The sequence below is a fragment of the Pleurodeles waltl genome, chromosome 4_2 (assembly GCF_031143425.1).
Source record: "Pleurodeles waltl isolate 20211129_DDA chromosome 4_2, aPleWal1.hap1.20221129, whole genome shotgun sequence".
NCBI classification, from domain to species: domain Eukaryota; kingdom Metazoa; phylum Chordata; class Amphibia; order Caudata; family Salamandridae; genus Pleurodeles; species Pleurodeles waltl.
In genome coordinates, this window is record NC_090443.1 from 995270144 (window position 1) to 995285787 (window position 15644).

The following is a 15644-nucleotide window of genomic DNA, read 5'->3' on the forward strand; positions in this document are numbered from 1 at the left end:
TACACCATCACACAGAGGCAAATCACAACATCACCCACACAATATCCACGCACAAAACACCACACACCACCACACTCACCACACTCTACAACACATACACCACCCCACACCTCATCCACACCACCCCATGGCACCCCAAAGACACCCCACGTTTTCTGACGCAGAACTCAGGGTCATGGTGGAGGAAATAGTTCAGGTAGAGCCCCAGCTCTTCGGGACACAGGTGCAGCACACCACCATTGCCAGGAAGATGGAGCTATGGCAAAGAATAGTGGACAGGGTCAACGCTGTGGGACAGCATCCACGAAATCGGGACAATATCAGGAAGCGGTGGAACGACCTACGGGGGAAGGTGCGTTCCATGGTATCAAGGCACAACATCGCGGTGCAGAAGACTGGTGGCGGACCCCCACCTACTCCCCCAGAATTTACAGCATGGGAGGAGCAAGTCTTGCACATCCTGCATCCTGAGGGCCTCGCAGGAGTAGCTGGAGGAATGGACTCTGGTAAGTCAAATCTTCACTACTTCATTCCCCCCACCCCACCTGCATGCCAAATCATACCCCCACCCTCACCCCCATCACACCAACTCCTTGCAAATGGCTCACCATCACAACCCACCCATCCCAACACCTAGCCCTGCATGCGTCCACAAAGCATGGACACCCATCACCAAAGCATGCCCACTGCACATACCCATCTCCCCCACAAGCCACCGTCACAACAGCCCCCACAAGGGAATGCCAGCACTGGGGTACACGTCCACCCACCCATTGCACACTATGGCATACAAGCAATAACCATACTCTTATACCCCTGCAGGACCCGAACGCCACCACACCGCCCAGGAGGGTCCAGAAATGTCCATCCCACCCCCAGAAGAGGCCCCCAGTGATGACAGCAGCTCTGTCTCCCTGGACCCAGATGACCAGCCCGGCCCATCGGGGACCTCAGGACAGTCGGTTCCCGTCACACAGCCACAGCAGACCTACCCCCCTCTGGGAACACCAGCACAGCTCCCACCCAGCGGGCCCATGCCTCTGTCTCCAGGACACGTCAATCAGCGGTGTGTCCACCACTACAGGGCACCAAGGTTGACCCACCACCCCAACAACAACAGGGACCTGGGGGGGGTGGTAGTGGGTACACGGTCCAGGGGACAGAGGCCCAGGGAAACAGGGGAACTGGGAGGGCTGCTGTGCGACAGGGGGGGGACAGGCCCAGGGAACCCACTCTCCACGAGGCCCTCTCCTCCATCATGGGAGCATACCACCACTCCCAGGAGACGATGGCTACGGTACTGGCCAGGTTCCAGGAGATCCAGGTACTGCAGGAGGAACAGTACATGGGGTTCAGGGAAGAACTCCGAACCATTAGTTCCGCAATGGGGACCATCGTTGTGGCTCTTAACCAGATTGTCACCACATTGCGGGACCATGTGGCACCACAAAGGGCCTCTGTCACTAGCATGGACCAAGAACAGGCTACCACCTCTGCCGGCGCTAGTGGACAGGAGGCCCCCACACAACAACAGGCCACCAGAACCCCACCTCCTGCAGAAGAAGAACCACCCCGCAAGCGGGGCCTGAGATCTCGGAAGAAGACAGAGTAGGATGCCAAGACCCCCGCCAGCAAAGGATACCCCCTGATGTCATCCCACTGTCCCACATTGTCACCCTGTCCAACCTTAAACTGCCCCTGCTCCATCCTTCCACATGCATATGGACAATGCACCTGTGAGACTGAAAATCTGGACTCTGCCATGGACATTACTCCACCATCACCCATCACCGATTTTCAACCATGTCCCTAAATTTAGCACTTAAATAAAATCACTTATTGCACTAAAATTATCTGGAGTCTGCTTGTATTTTGAACAAATGTATTAGACATAACGGTGCCAAAATGTTCAGTTACATTGTGATGACAACATACCACTGTCACACAGCTGTAGTCCATGGGCAAACAAAGCAGAGGTCACGCAGTGGGGCCCACATCTCTGAAAACGGAAGGGAAAGTCACAACTCAGTTAACATAAACTGGGGGGAAACTCAGACAGTAGAGAGGCAGGAGACTGTAAGTACATGTAAAATGGCGGTGTTGATTCGTACCTGTGTGTTATTGAAAATACTGTTGTATCACTGTGTCCCTGTTGTCTGTGTCGTCCCCGTCGTCTTCCTCCTCTTCACTCTCCACAGGCTCCACAGCTGCCACAACACCACCCTCTGGACCATCCTCCTGCAGGAAAGGCACCTGGCGTCGCAAAGCCAGGTTGTGAAGCATACAGCAGGCCACGATGATCTGGCACACCTTCTTCGGTGAGTACATTAGGGATCCACCTGTCATATGCATGCACCTAAACCTGGCCTTCAGGAGGCCGAAGGTCCGCTCGATCACCCTCCGAGTCCGCCCATGGGCCTCATTGTACCGTTTCTCTGCCCTGGTCCGGGGATTCCTCACTGGGGTCAGTAGCCATGACAGGTTGGGGTAACCAGAGTCACCAATTAGCCACACACGGTGTCTCTGTAGCTGTTCCATCACATAAGGGATGCTGCTATTTTGCATGATGTACGCGTCATGCACTGACCCAGGGAACTTGGCATTTACATGGGAGATGTACTGGTCAGCCAAACAGACCACCTGGACATTCATGGAATGATAACTTTTTCTGTTCCTGTACACCTGTTCACTTTCACTGGGGAGAACCAAAGCCACATGGGTCCCATCAATGGCACCAATGATGTTGGGAATATGTCCAAGGGCATAGAAATCACCCTTCACTGTAGCCAAATCGCCCACCTCAGGGAAAACAATGTAGCTCCGCATGTATTTCATCAGGGCAGACAACACTCTGGACAAAACCTTAGAAAACATAGGCTGAGACATCCCTGATGAAATGGCCACTGTTGTTTGGAATGATCCACTTGCCAAAAAATGGAGTACTGACAGAACCTGCACCAGAGGGGGAATCCCTGTGGGTTGGCGAATGGGTGACATCAGGTCTGGCTCCAGCTGGGCACACAGTTCCTGTATAGTGGCTTGGTCAAGTCTGTATGTCAGTATGACATGTCTTTCTTCCATTGTCGACAGGTCCACCAGCGGTCTGTACACGGGAACATTCCTCCATCTCCTCGCAAGTCCCAGTGGACGGTGCCTAGGAAGGATAACATGGAGCACAGAGTCAAGCAAACCACAGGTACGTTCCCACAGCTTGCACAGTACACGATTCGCTATGCATTGAATGGCTTGTATGAGTGGCAATGCAAGGCCTAGGCCTGTGTGACGCAGTAGAAATTAAGCCATGTGGGCCCTTGAAATGGCGGCTGCCTGACCTGTGAAGTGTGACAATGGGATGTGAGGTCAATGCGCTGGCGTGGCACACCGTGGCGGTAGGCGGTCGAAGACCACGGCGCAAAGCCGCCTTGGTTAACATAGAACCCTATGGGTTTCAGGAGCCTATGACGAAGTGCGCCGGCGGTCGCGGTACGCACCGCCGCGGGCGTGACCGCCATTTTCTATCAGCTTAATCACTCGAGACCTAATCATCCACAGGAGAGGACCTATACTGCAAGTGCTGCTGTGACCTCGGTCTGGAAGAGACAATGGCTGCTGCGACTGGGGAAAGGGCCCCTGCCTTCACTTCTGAAGAATTGGAGAAACTCGTGGATGGGGTCCTCCCCCAGTATGCGCTACTCTACGGTCCTCCAGACCAACAGGTTAGTACACTGGGACCATGCTTTGTGGGCAATGCCTGGGTTGAGTGGGGTGAATGAACGATGGTGCGGAGGGGAGTGTATGAGGCATGCATCAAACGACAGATGAGAGCATGTGCCACATGGCAAGGGTGGGGATGGGGGGACACTCACATCGAGCATGCAGAAAATGATGATATTTTATTTTCTCTCCCTGTACGTGTCACATAGGTCAGCGCCCATCAGAAAGTCGACATTTGGCGTGCTATCGCCAAGGACGTCCAGACCCTGGGGGTCCACAACAGACGGGGCACCCACTGCCGCAAGAGGTGGGAGGACATCTGCCGCGGGAGCAGAAAGACCGCGGAGGCTCTGCTGAGGATGGCCTCCCAACGTAGGAGGGGTGCCACTCGTCAATTGACCCCCCTGATGTCTCGGATCCTGGAGGTGGCCTACCCAGATTTGGATGGGCGCGTGAGGACATCACAGCAGACACAAGGGGGTGAGTACAAGCACATTCTGCTATCTTAGCGCAAAGTGGAGGTGTCTGGGTGGGGGAGGAGGGATGTGGGTATCCCTAGGCCAGGGCGATTTCTGTAGGCTAGTCCCCTCCGTAAGGCATGGCCCTGTGCCCCCGCCCTCCACCTCTGTAGGGTGCCAAGTACAGCTATCCATGGCCTTGTGTCACCTATGTGTGCAGATGTCGTCCATTGGCTTGTAGGCTAAGTCTCACTGATTGAGTAGTGTACCCCAAGTGCGCGGCGTAGTGCAGGGGGCTTCTGTGTCTGTCCTCTCCGCCAACTGTGTTGCCAATGCATGCACTCAACATGTCTTTATTTCTCCCCCCCCCTTTTTTGGTCTGCTCTTCCTGTTCATGTGTGCATTAGCATCATCTGGCGGAGGAGAAGTGGCATTGGAGCACGAGGGAGCTGCATCTCACATGGCCCCGGAGGGCCATGCAACGGACTCTGATTTCACCAGTGAGACGGAGGGCGAGGGGGGCTCCACAACGGGGACACGTGGAGACATCAGCGACACCGACACGTCCTCGGAAGGGAGCTCCCTTGTGGTGGCGGCAACATCCGTGCCCACCGCAACAACAGCTACACCCAGCGCACCAGCTCCGCCCTTTCAGCAGCCCCTCAGCGTTCGCCCCGTGCCCGCTCGCACACCAAGGCGGGCATCTCCTTCGCCCCAGGCACCTCAGGCCCTGCCCCAGTTACCCCTGCTGCCCTCAGTGAGGAGGTCATTGACCTCCTACTGACGCTCATTGTTGGGCAGTCTACCCTTTTGAATGCCATCCAGGGGGTGGAAAGGGAGGTGCATCGGAGCAATGCATACCTGGAGGGCATTCATTCGGGTCAGGCTGCCCATCAGCGATCGTTCAACACTCTGGCCTCAGCACTGACGGCAGCCATTGTTCCTGTCTCCTGCCTCCCTCCTCCAACTCCCTCCACCCAGTCCCACTCCCCTGTTCCTCTGCCTATCCCAGACACACCTACAGACCAGCCCGCACACACCTCAACACCCAAGGTCAGCTCATCCAAACATAAGCACCACACATCCCACAAGCATTCACACAAGCAACATCCACATGCAGACATGCCAACAGCCACTGCCTCCTCTGTGTCCCCCTCCTCCTCGTCTCCCTCCTCCCTCCCTGTGACGTCTCCACTCACACTTGCATGCACCACTTCATCAGCCACTACGTCCATCACCAGCACACCCACCAGAACACTCCGCACACGTGCAGTCACCACCCCCACTGCCATTTACACGTCCCGTGTCCTCTCCCAGTGTGTCTGTCACCCCCTCTTCCAAACCACACAAACGCAGGCAGCCACCCACCCAACAGCCATCCACCTCACGACAGCCTCCGTCACAAGCACCTGCACCCAAAGACAGCACACTTGACTCTCCTACAACCACATCCTCTTCCTCCACTCCCATACCCACTGCACCTACCCTTCCCATTGCTCCTAAAAAGTTTTTCCTCTCCAAAATTAATCTCTTTCCATCACCAGACCCACCCCCTCCATCTCGTAAAAGTCCAATCTGCACCTCAGCCACCACAACCCCTGGACCTACAAGGACCATAGTCCAGGGATATTGGAGTCCACCACCTTCGAGGGCAGCTACATCGGCCAGCAGCAAAGGGACAGCCAGTCCACCCCCTGGGAAAAAATCCAAAAAAGGCAAGGGCCGGTGCGAGAGGACAGAGACGGCAGCCTCCACAGGCACCACCCTGGCACCGTCAGAAAGTGGGGTGCCACCTGGCACATCTCCAAAGGGAGGCAAGGGCCACAGAGGATCAGGCAAGGATGGCAAGGGCAGCACGGCCGACAAGTCCGGCAGCAGGCGAGCTGCCCAGGAGGGCCCCACCAGCCCCATCCCGGGGGTGAAGGAGTACACCCACGGGCACGGGACACCAGCACAGGAGGGCCCCGCAAGCGAGAAGTCGGATGGCGAGTGAACACCATATATTGGCCGGATCTGGTGCCCTGGAGACACATGTGAAGAACCGCTGAACAGGGCCCTTCAAGACAAGCACCGCTGAGCAGGGCACCGCCGTCTCAAGCACCACTGAACAGGGCCCTTCAAGACAAGCACCGCTGAACAGGGCACCGCCATCTCAAGAACCGCTGAACAGGGCCCTTGAAGACAAGCACCGCTGAACAGGGCCCTTCAAGACAAGCACCGCTGAACAGGGCACCGCCGTCTCAAGAACCGCTGAACAGGGCCCTTCAAGACAAGCACTGCTGAACAGGGCCCTTCAAGACAAGCACCGCTGAACAGGGTCCTTCAAGACAAGCACCGCTGAACAGGGCACCGCCGTCTCAAGAACCGCTGAACAGGGCCCTTCAAGACAAGCACCGCTGAACAGGGCCCTTCAAGACAAACACCGCTGAACAGGGCCCTTCAAGACAAGCACCGCTGAACAGGGCACCGCCGTCTCAAGAACCGCTGAACAGGGCCCTTCAAGACAAGCACCGCTGAACAGGGCCCTTCAAGACAAGCACCGCTGAACAGGGCACTGCCGTCTCAAGAACCGCTGAACAGGGCCCTTCAAGACAAGCATCGCTGAACAGGGCACCGTCGTCTCAAGAACCGCTGAACAGGGCCCTTCAAGACAAGCACCGCTGAACAGGGCCCTTCAAGACAAGCACCGCTCCGCTGGGCCCTTCCTCTCAAAGACCGCTCCGCTGGGCACTTCCTCTCAAGCACCGCTCCACTGGGCCCTTCCTCTCAAGCACCGCTCCGCTGGGCCCTTCCTCTCAAGCACCACTCCGCTGGGCCCTTCAACTCAAGCACCGCTCCGCTGGGCCCTTCCTCTCAAGCACCACTCCGCTGGGCCCTTCAACTCAAGCACCGCTCCGCTGGGCACCGCCGTCTCTGCACCGCTCCGCTGGGCCCTTCAACTCTAGCACCGCTCCGCTGGGCCCTTCCTCTCAAGCATTGCTCCGCTGGGCCCTTCAACTCAAGCACCGCTCCGCTGGGCCCTTCCTCTCAAGCACCGCTCCGCTGGGCCCTTCAACTCAAGCACCGCTCCGCTGGGCACTTCCTCTCAAGCACCGCTCCGCTGGGCCCTTCAACTCTAGCACCGCTCCGCTGGGCCCTTCCTCTCAAGCACCGCTCCGCTGGGCACCGCCGTCTCTGCACAGCTCCGATGGGCCCTTCAACTCTAGCACCGCTCCGCTGGGCCCTTCCTCTCAAGCACCGCTCCGCTGGGCACCGCCGTCTCGGCACCGCTCCGCTGGGCCCTTCAACTCTAGCACCGCTCCGCTGGCCCCTTCCTCTCAAGCACCGCTCCGCTGGGCCCTTCCTCTCAAGCACCGCTCCGCTGGGCCCTTCAACTCAAGCACCGCTGACACATTGGCAGAAGGGGCAGGCGCGGATCAGTGTCGGACAGGGCTGCAGGATACACTCTGGGCACCAAGACTCCTCCAGTACCGCTGGAGTCTGTCATCCACTTGAGAGACTGTGGCTTTGCACTCCCCAGGATGGCACAGTGGGCAAGCCACCCACTGTAGAGACTTGAGAGACTGTGGCTTTGCACTCCCCAGGATGGCACAGTGGGCAAGCCACCCACTGTAGGGACTTGTGAGACTGTGGCTTTGCACTCCCCAGGATGGCACAGTGGGCAAGCCACCCATTGTAGGGACTTGTGAGACTGTGGCTTTGCACTCCCCAGGATGGCACAGTGGGCAAGCCACCCACTCTAGGGACTTGTGAGACTGTGGCTTTGCACTCCCCAGGATGGCACAGTGGGCAAGCCACCCACTGTAGGGACTTGTGAGACTGTGGCTTTGCACTCCCCAGGATTGAACAGTGGGCAAGCCACCCACTGTCTGGACTTGAGAGACTGTGGCTTTGCACTCCCCAGGATTGAACAGTGGCCATGGAGGCCCCTCGTGGATCTGGTGTCGTGGACTCATGTGGCTGAGGTGCCCCCCCTTCCCTTCCCCCTGAGGTGCCTGTAGTTTTCCTATCTGATGCCCCTGCAGTGTTCTCTCCAATGGATTCGGGTCTCATGTGTGGGCTTTGCCCATGTGTTGAGGACCATTGGCCCACGTACAATGACAGAAAGCCAATTTTGACGGGACAATTTACATATGTGTATATAGTTATGGGATGTTCGACTTACTTATTTACTTAGCCTTACAATATATTTGAATTCCAATGACATTTTATTTTGTCTTTGCATTCTTCCGGGGGGTTTAGGGGGCGTCACTCTGAGTTGTTGCTCTGCATTGGTGTGTAGGTTGTTGGGGGGGGGGGGTGTCGCGTATGTGTGTGCCCATATTCTTTTCTCCTCCCCCCTCCCCTGTGTCGTAGGTGCAGTACTTACCGTTGTCTTCTGCGCCGGCGTTCGTGCTCCTGGTAGAGGAGCAGGTAGACAATTGCTGGTAGGATGTGTAGTTCTGGTTCCATGCTGTCCAGATTCCTCGTGGAGTGTGTAGGGTGAGCGTTTTCCCGTTCGTAGTCTGTTTCCGCCGTGTTTTTATCGGCGGGGCTCCCGCCCCGGAAAAGGTGGCGGATTGGTGAGTTGTGATAGGGTGGGCGGTACATTGTCTGCCGCCTGTCTGTTGGCGGTGACCGCCGCGCTGTTTGTTTCTCCAGCCGTGGCGGTCGGAGTGTTAAAGTGGCGGCCTGTGTTGGCGGTTCCCGCCAGGGTCAGAATTCCATTTTTTTGGCCGCCTGCCTGTTTGCGGGTTGGCCGCCGCTTTAACACCGACCGCCAAGGTTGGAATGACCCCCATAATCGGTTACATGCTAGCAAAGATTGAATTTGAGAAGTAACAGGTGGAAGGAAAGGTTTATGTATCAACTAATGGACCACCAATTTTGGGATGTCATCACCAGTACGATTTACACATTATGGTAGATCCAAGAGCACAGAATCAGGTTACGGTAGTAGAAGGCATTACCCTTGAGGAAATTTTGGAGGAATATGAGGATGTTTTTAATGATAGATTAGGGAAACTCAAGGGATATGTACATAAAATTGAAGTAAGAAAGGATGCAGTTCCAATCCAATACAAGTTGAGGAGGTACCTATCTCAGCTTGGGAGGAAGTACAAAAAATTAACATTAGTATGGTACAAGAAGGTTTTATTGAACAGATTGAGACATCTAGCTGGATCTCCCCAGTCGTTACTACACAAAAATCAGATGGTAGTTTGAGATTTTGTGTTGACCTTCGTTCACTCAACCAAAATATTGTAGTGGACAACTACCCATTACCCAATATCAATGAGTTAATCTTATTCTTGCAAGGGGGAAATATTTTTCTAAATTAGATCTTAGGAGTGCTTACCACCAAATTTAATTGCACAATGACTCCAAACAACTCAAGTGTTCATTGCAATGGAAGGGATCGTTCAGTTCACCAGGATGCTGTTTGGTCTCGCTTCCCCTGCAGGGGTGTTTCAGAGAATGATTGGTGATGTATTTAAAGGTATAATGAATGTTATCTATTTTCAGGATGACATCCTGGTTTTTGGTGACACAATAGAGAACCATAACAGCACCTTAAAATGTGTACTAGATAAAGTCAAGAAGGCAGGCCTTACATTAAAGAAAGAAAAATGCACATTTTTGGTTGAAGTTATTGAGTATTTAGGTTATACTTTATCGGAACAAGGGGTGAAACCAAAAAAAACGTTTGGTGGAAGCAATCAGATCAGCTCATACCCCCCAAGACAAAGATCAATTAAGATAATTTCTGGGACTTATTGAATATTATTCAAATTTTATTAGGAACTTTGCTGACAAAACAGAAACTTTAAGGAAACTTTTGCGCAAAGGACAGAAATTTCTATGGGGAGAAGAACAAAGGATTGCCTTCCAGGATGTCAAAGAAGATATGAGTGGAGCACAAGTATTCTAAAACGATTGTAACTGTTGATGCAAGTGATCTTGGTTTGGGGGCAATTTTGTCATAAGTACATAGTGGGAAGGAGGAAACAGTAGCATTTGCTTCATGATCACTGACCAAGACGGAAAGTAATTACTCCATAATTGAAAGAGAGACTCTTGCTGCCACATGGGCCATTAACATTTTTAGGACATATGTGTGGGGTCAGAGAGTAACACTTCGCATGGACCATAAACCATTGTTAAGGGTGCTATTACCGGGAGGTATTGGCAAAGTGTCCGCACAGTTGGCTAGACTAGCAGCACATTTGCAGGAATACCAATTTACAATTGAATACATTTTAGGGTGGCGCAATGTTCAGGCAGACTTTCTATCCCATCTACCGCAAGATTGGCAGGTAGGGGACAAAGAACATGTGTAGCAATGTGAAAAAGAAGGTGCTGTGGCTAGTGTTGATGATGTAATTGAGTGTACTCAGGGTATAGTTTTACAAGCAGAATGGCGCAGGAGTATGGAAAATGATGCTGTCATGAATGCTGTGGCTAAAATGATAAAAGAGGGGGGAGAAGAGAAAGTAAAGTGTTCAGATTCGACCATTTCTAAAGGTTTTGGAAGAATTGTCTTTGATTACTAAGAATATTGTCGTGAGAGGGGACAGATTTGTTCCAAATGAGGGGGTAAGATGCAAGTTGTTTTTATTGGCTCATGAAGGACACTTAGGCCAAACGCTAACCAAAAGAAGACTGACAGGTTTGGTGGCCGGGTATGGATGGTGATGTGGACAGTTGGATTGAAAGATGCATAGACTGCAGGGAAAGTGAAAAAAGATTAAAAGTGGGAAAACAAAACGTAATAGGAGTGATACCAGACCCTGGAAAGACTTGGTATACTGTTTGCGTGGATTTTATAGGTCCATTAAGTGGAGTAGCATCTCATTTGAAGTGGGCACTAGTAATGGTAGATGTCCACTCAAAATGGTTGGTTGTGAAATTCTTGAGGGAGATCACTACTAGAAACACTATTAAAGCTATGCAAGAAATATTTCGGGAGGAAGGATGTCCTGTAAAATTGATTACAGATAACAGGACACAGTTGACTTCAATTGAGATGGAAAGGTTCCTGAAGTCATGTGGGAAATGTCATTCTCGCACCTCTTTTTATAATCACCAGGTAAATGGAATAGTTGAAAGATGTATTCGTATGGTGAGGGGTATTAATCAGATGGCTTTAGCAGGTGGGAAGGATGTGCATACTATGGCGAATGACTTGGTGTTGGCATACCGCACCATTAAAATGGGGTGAGTGGCAGGATACCTTTTGAGATAATGAGAGGAAGGAGGGCAGGCACGAAGATAAACCCTGCTTGGAGGTCTGCATTATTGAACGGGAAAGTTGTAGATGTTGGAGGAGGTGAAGTGGGCATACCTAACCAAAATTGTAAAAAAAAGGCATAGAAAAAGGAGGTTTGGTGAAAATTAGATCTTGGCGCATGGAAAGTGGTCTTCTGAAATTCCGGGGACCGTACAAAGTCAAGGAAGTGCATGAGTTTCATGTTGTGTTGGAGAACGAAGAACAAAAGGAATGAAAGGAGAGTAGCTTTAAACAGCAAAAGTAACTTGAGGGAGGAAAGGAGTAATGACTGTGAAAAGTGTAGCAATTTCTTACTTATGAGTGATGATGAATTCTTAAGTGGTAATACACAACAGGAGAGAATCGTAGTCAGGTATCGGATGTCAGTCATAGTATTCAAGCAAGAGAAATGAATTCCAGGTGTCTTAAACTTCCAAAGTATTTACAAGACTACGTTATGTAACTTAAAATCATAAGAGCATTAAGTATGTTGTAAACTCCTGTAGCATTTACATGACAATGTTTTGTGCTTGTAATTTTTAAGGGCAATGGGTAAGGTTGGTTATTTTTGTTTTCTTCTTTAACATGTGTTTTTTTATATATATCTTTTATGTGTAAGATGTAGTTTATTTATATAAGGGGAATGGATGTGTTGTACTTGTGGAATTCTCAGCGTGCAGCACACTGAGAATTCCAATCATTGGAATGGCCAGCTGAGGGTTCTGTAACAACAGTTACCCAGAGGCTGGCAAGGGACTGGAGGCTGGCAAATGGGGGCTCTGTGTTTCCTGTGTTCTACCAGCAAATAAAGTACGAGTTAAACCTCCATCCTTGTGTGTGGTGGTGGGCGGAATCCTGATCTTAACATGCACACCAAGACCTTGGTGGGCCAATGAAAGGGAAAAAGACGAATGTCAGATAACTAGGCTTCCAGGACTGGATTCGCCAGTTGATCTGTAACTAACATAAGTACAACTTGCGCTGCCTATAACCTCACATATTACATCTGAAATCTATGGTGGTGCAAGTTCTGTACATCTGGTGAAATTCAGTGTTCTTTTGGTTTTTAAATAATAGTGCTTTTTCAGTGAATTCTTGTACAACTCATCTTTAACCTTACTTTTTTCAATTTTCAATGAAAATAAATAAAAATATGCATGTGTGTGTGTGTGTGTGTATATACACACACATATATATATGTATATATACATATATAGCAGTCGCCACTAGGTAATTATAGTTAGGCCCTAGTTTCTACAGAAATAAACTTTTTTTTACTTGTCTATATCTTTGGCACTGGTTGACAAATCTTTACCAAAGTTTCCAAAAACATACGATGCCTACGTCAGCTGCAGTCTGGAAAGTTTAGGGGTGATCCATCAATCAGGGGCCAAGAAAAAGGTGGAGGTCCCAAAACATGTTTTTTCCATGTTAATTTCTATAGGGATTTTGAACGGGATTAGCGGCCAACCACTGGACGGATTTACACCAAATTTCGCAGAAAGCTAGCTCTTGGTCCAGAAAAAGACCTATCTGTGATTTGGTGTAAATCTGTTCAGTAGTTTTTGACATATTAAAAACAAATCAAATTTGTATATATAGGGATGCAAAGTCTCCGCACACCCTCCCGATCTTATGCTGAGATTTGATTGGTGCCAACACTTCAACAAAGTAGTGTTGGCAACCATCATAAGACTCGGCTTCAGCCAAGTCAGAGAAAAGAAGATAGAAAATAAGAAAAGGGGCTAGGGTAGGGACACCCTGGCCTCTTAACTCTGGTGCTGGTGTCCCAAAGGGACCCCTACCCAGGGCAAAAAAGTACTTAAAAAAAAAAGCACTGAGAGTTGCGGCACAAGCACAGACTTAATAAAGCACCCTGGTCGGCCAGGTCCCAGTGGCATGTGGAAAACAAGGAAGGGACGCAAGAGGCCCCCCTTCTAGGGCTTATCTATGCCCCTGATTCTGCCACCTCCCCGGGGCTTAAATAAATATTATGCGGGGGTCGTGCCCCCTCCACCCGACTCCCTTGAGCCCCAGGGACCGCCACCTCCCTAGGGCTAACAGTAAATTATAAGCCCTAAAAGCAGAATTTTCATTTATTTCCTTCAACACAAAGAGGCAGATTAAAACATTGCTGCCGTATGCAGATAGCTGCTATTTAAAGCAGCTCCCTGCTTGCCGGAGCAACGCCAGCTCCTGCAGGTTGGGGGGAGCGGGCTAGGACTACGGGAGCCTTCAGGCTCCTCCGCGGTCTTTAGTTGGCAGAATCCATCTTGGTTGTTTGCCACTTTGAAGTAATTCCATTAAGAGACCATTACGATAATAATAGTCTGTCCATAGAATGACTTCAAAGCTGCACACAAGCAAGATGTTTGATTGCAAATGTTATAGTTCTGTGTTGAGGCACAGCAGAAGAGAGTCTCTTGTGGTTTACTGGGAAGGCTCTTGTCTGTTACTCAGTAGGTTGAAAGTTCAAGTCCTGGTATCGCATGCAGTGTGTTAGACATGGCATCCTTAACATGGTCTCCCCTGTCTTTTTTGCCTCGGATTTCCCAGTTGTGACTATGTGCTAGACCCTTTTTCTGGTACTCTGGGCACTTTACCACTGCTGACCAGTGCTAAAGTGCAAGTGTTCCCTGTGTAAACTGTATGTGTAATTGGGTTTTCCATGATTGGCACATTTGATTTACTAGAAAGTCCCTAGTAAAGTGCACTAGAGGTGCCCAGGGCCTGTAAATCAAATGCTAGTGGTGGGCCTGTAGCACTGATTGTGCCACTCACATGAGTAGCCCTCTAAACTTCCAATTCGACCTGACAAGTGTACCCACTTGCCTGGCCCAAACCTTCCCTTTTTATACATGTAAGGTACCCCTAAGGTAGGCCCTAGGTAGCCCCAGGGGCAGGGTGCAGTGTATGTTAAAGATGGGACATATACTGATGTGTTTTTACATGTCCTAACAGTGAAATACTGCCAAATTTGGTTTTCACTGTTGCAAGGCCTATCTCTTTCATAGGTTAACATGGGGGCTGCCTTTAAATATCCTTAAAGTGCAGTTTCCCTTTGAGAGCTGATAGAGATTTGGAGTTTGGGGTCTCTGAACTCACAATTTAAAAATACATCTTTTGATAATGTTGGTTGTAGGAAGTTGGCTCTGTATATACTATCTCAAAGTGAGAGATAGTGTGCACAGAGTCCAAGGGTTCCCCTTAGAGGCTGAGATAATACTAATGCTCTATTTTGTGGTAGTGTGGCCGAGCAGTAGGCTTATCAGAGGGTAGTGTTAAGCATTTGTTGTACATACACAGGCAATAAATGAGGAACACACACTCAAAGACTTAAGTCCAGGCCAATAGTTTTTATATAGAAAAAACACTTTTCTTACTTTATTTTAGAACCACAAGATTCAAGATTTGAAGTAAATACATAACATGCAGGGTACTCCACACAGGTAAGTAACAAACATTGAATTAAAGCACAGTATAGGTTAAAATGGCAATAAGCTATTTTAAAAGTGGACACAGTGCAAACATCAACAGTTCATGGGGGAGGTAAGGTGGTTAGTTTTTGCAGGTAAGTAAAGCACTTACACAGTCAGTCTCCTGGGCATAGGCAGCCCACCGTTGGGGGTTCAAGGCAACCCCAAAGTCACCACACCAGCAACACAGGGCCGGTCAGGTGCAGAGGTCAAAGGAGGGCCCAAAACACATAGGCACCTATGGAGAACAGGGGTGCTCCGGTTCCGGTCTGCTGGCGGGTAAGTACCTGCGTCCTCGAGGAGCAGAACAGGGGGGTTTTGTAGAGCACTGGGTGGCGGGACACAAACAGGCACACAAAACACACCCTCAGCGGTACAGAGGCGGTTGGGTGCAGTGTGCAAAGTTGGCGTCGGGTTTGCTATTGAAAGCAATGGAGGGACCCGGGGGTCACTTAGGCGATGCAGGCAGGGCACAGGGGGTCTTCTCGGGCCAGCCACCGACTGGGCTAGGAAGAGGACCGCCTGCTGGTCACTCCTGCACTGGAGGTTGGTTCCTCTCGGTCCTAGGGGCTGCGTGTGCAGTGCTTGGTCCAGGCGTCGGGTTCCTTGTTACCAGGCAGTTGCAGTCTGGGGGAGTCTTAGGATCCTCTCTGCAGGCGTTGCTGGTTACTCACGAAGTCGCAGACGCCTGGGAGTCCTCTATGTGGTGTTAGTTCTCTGGAGCTCGATGTGGGGGTGTCGGGTGCA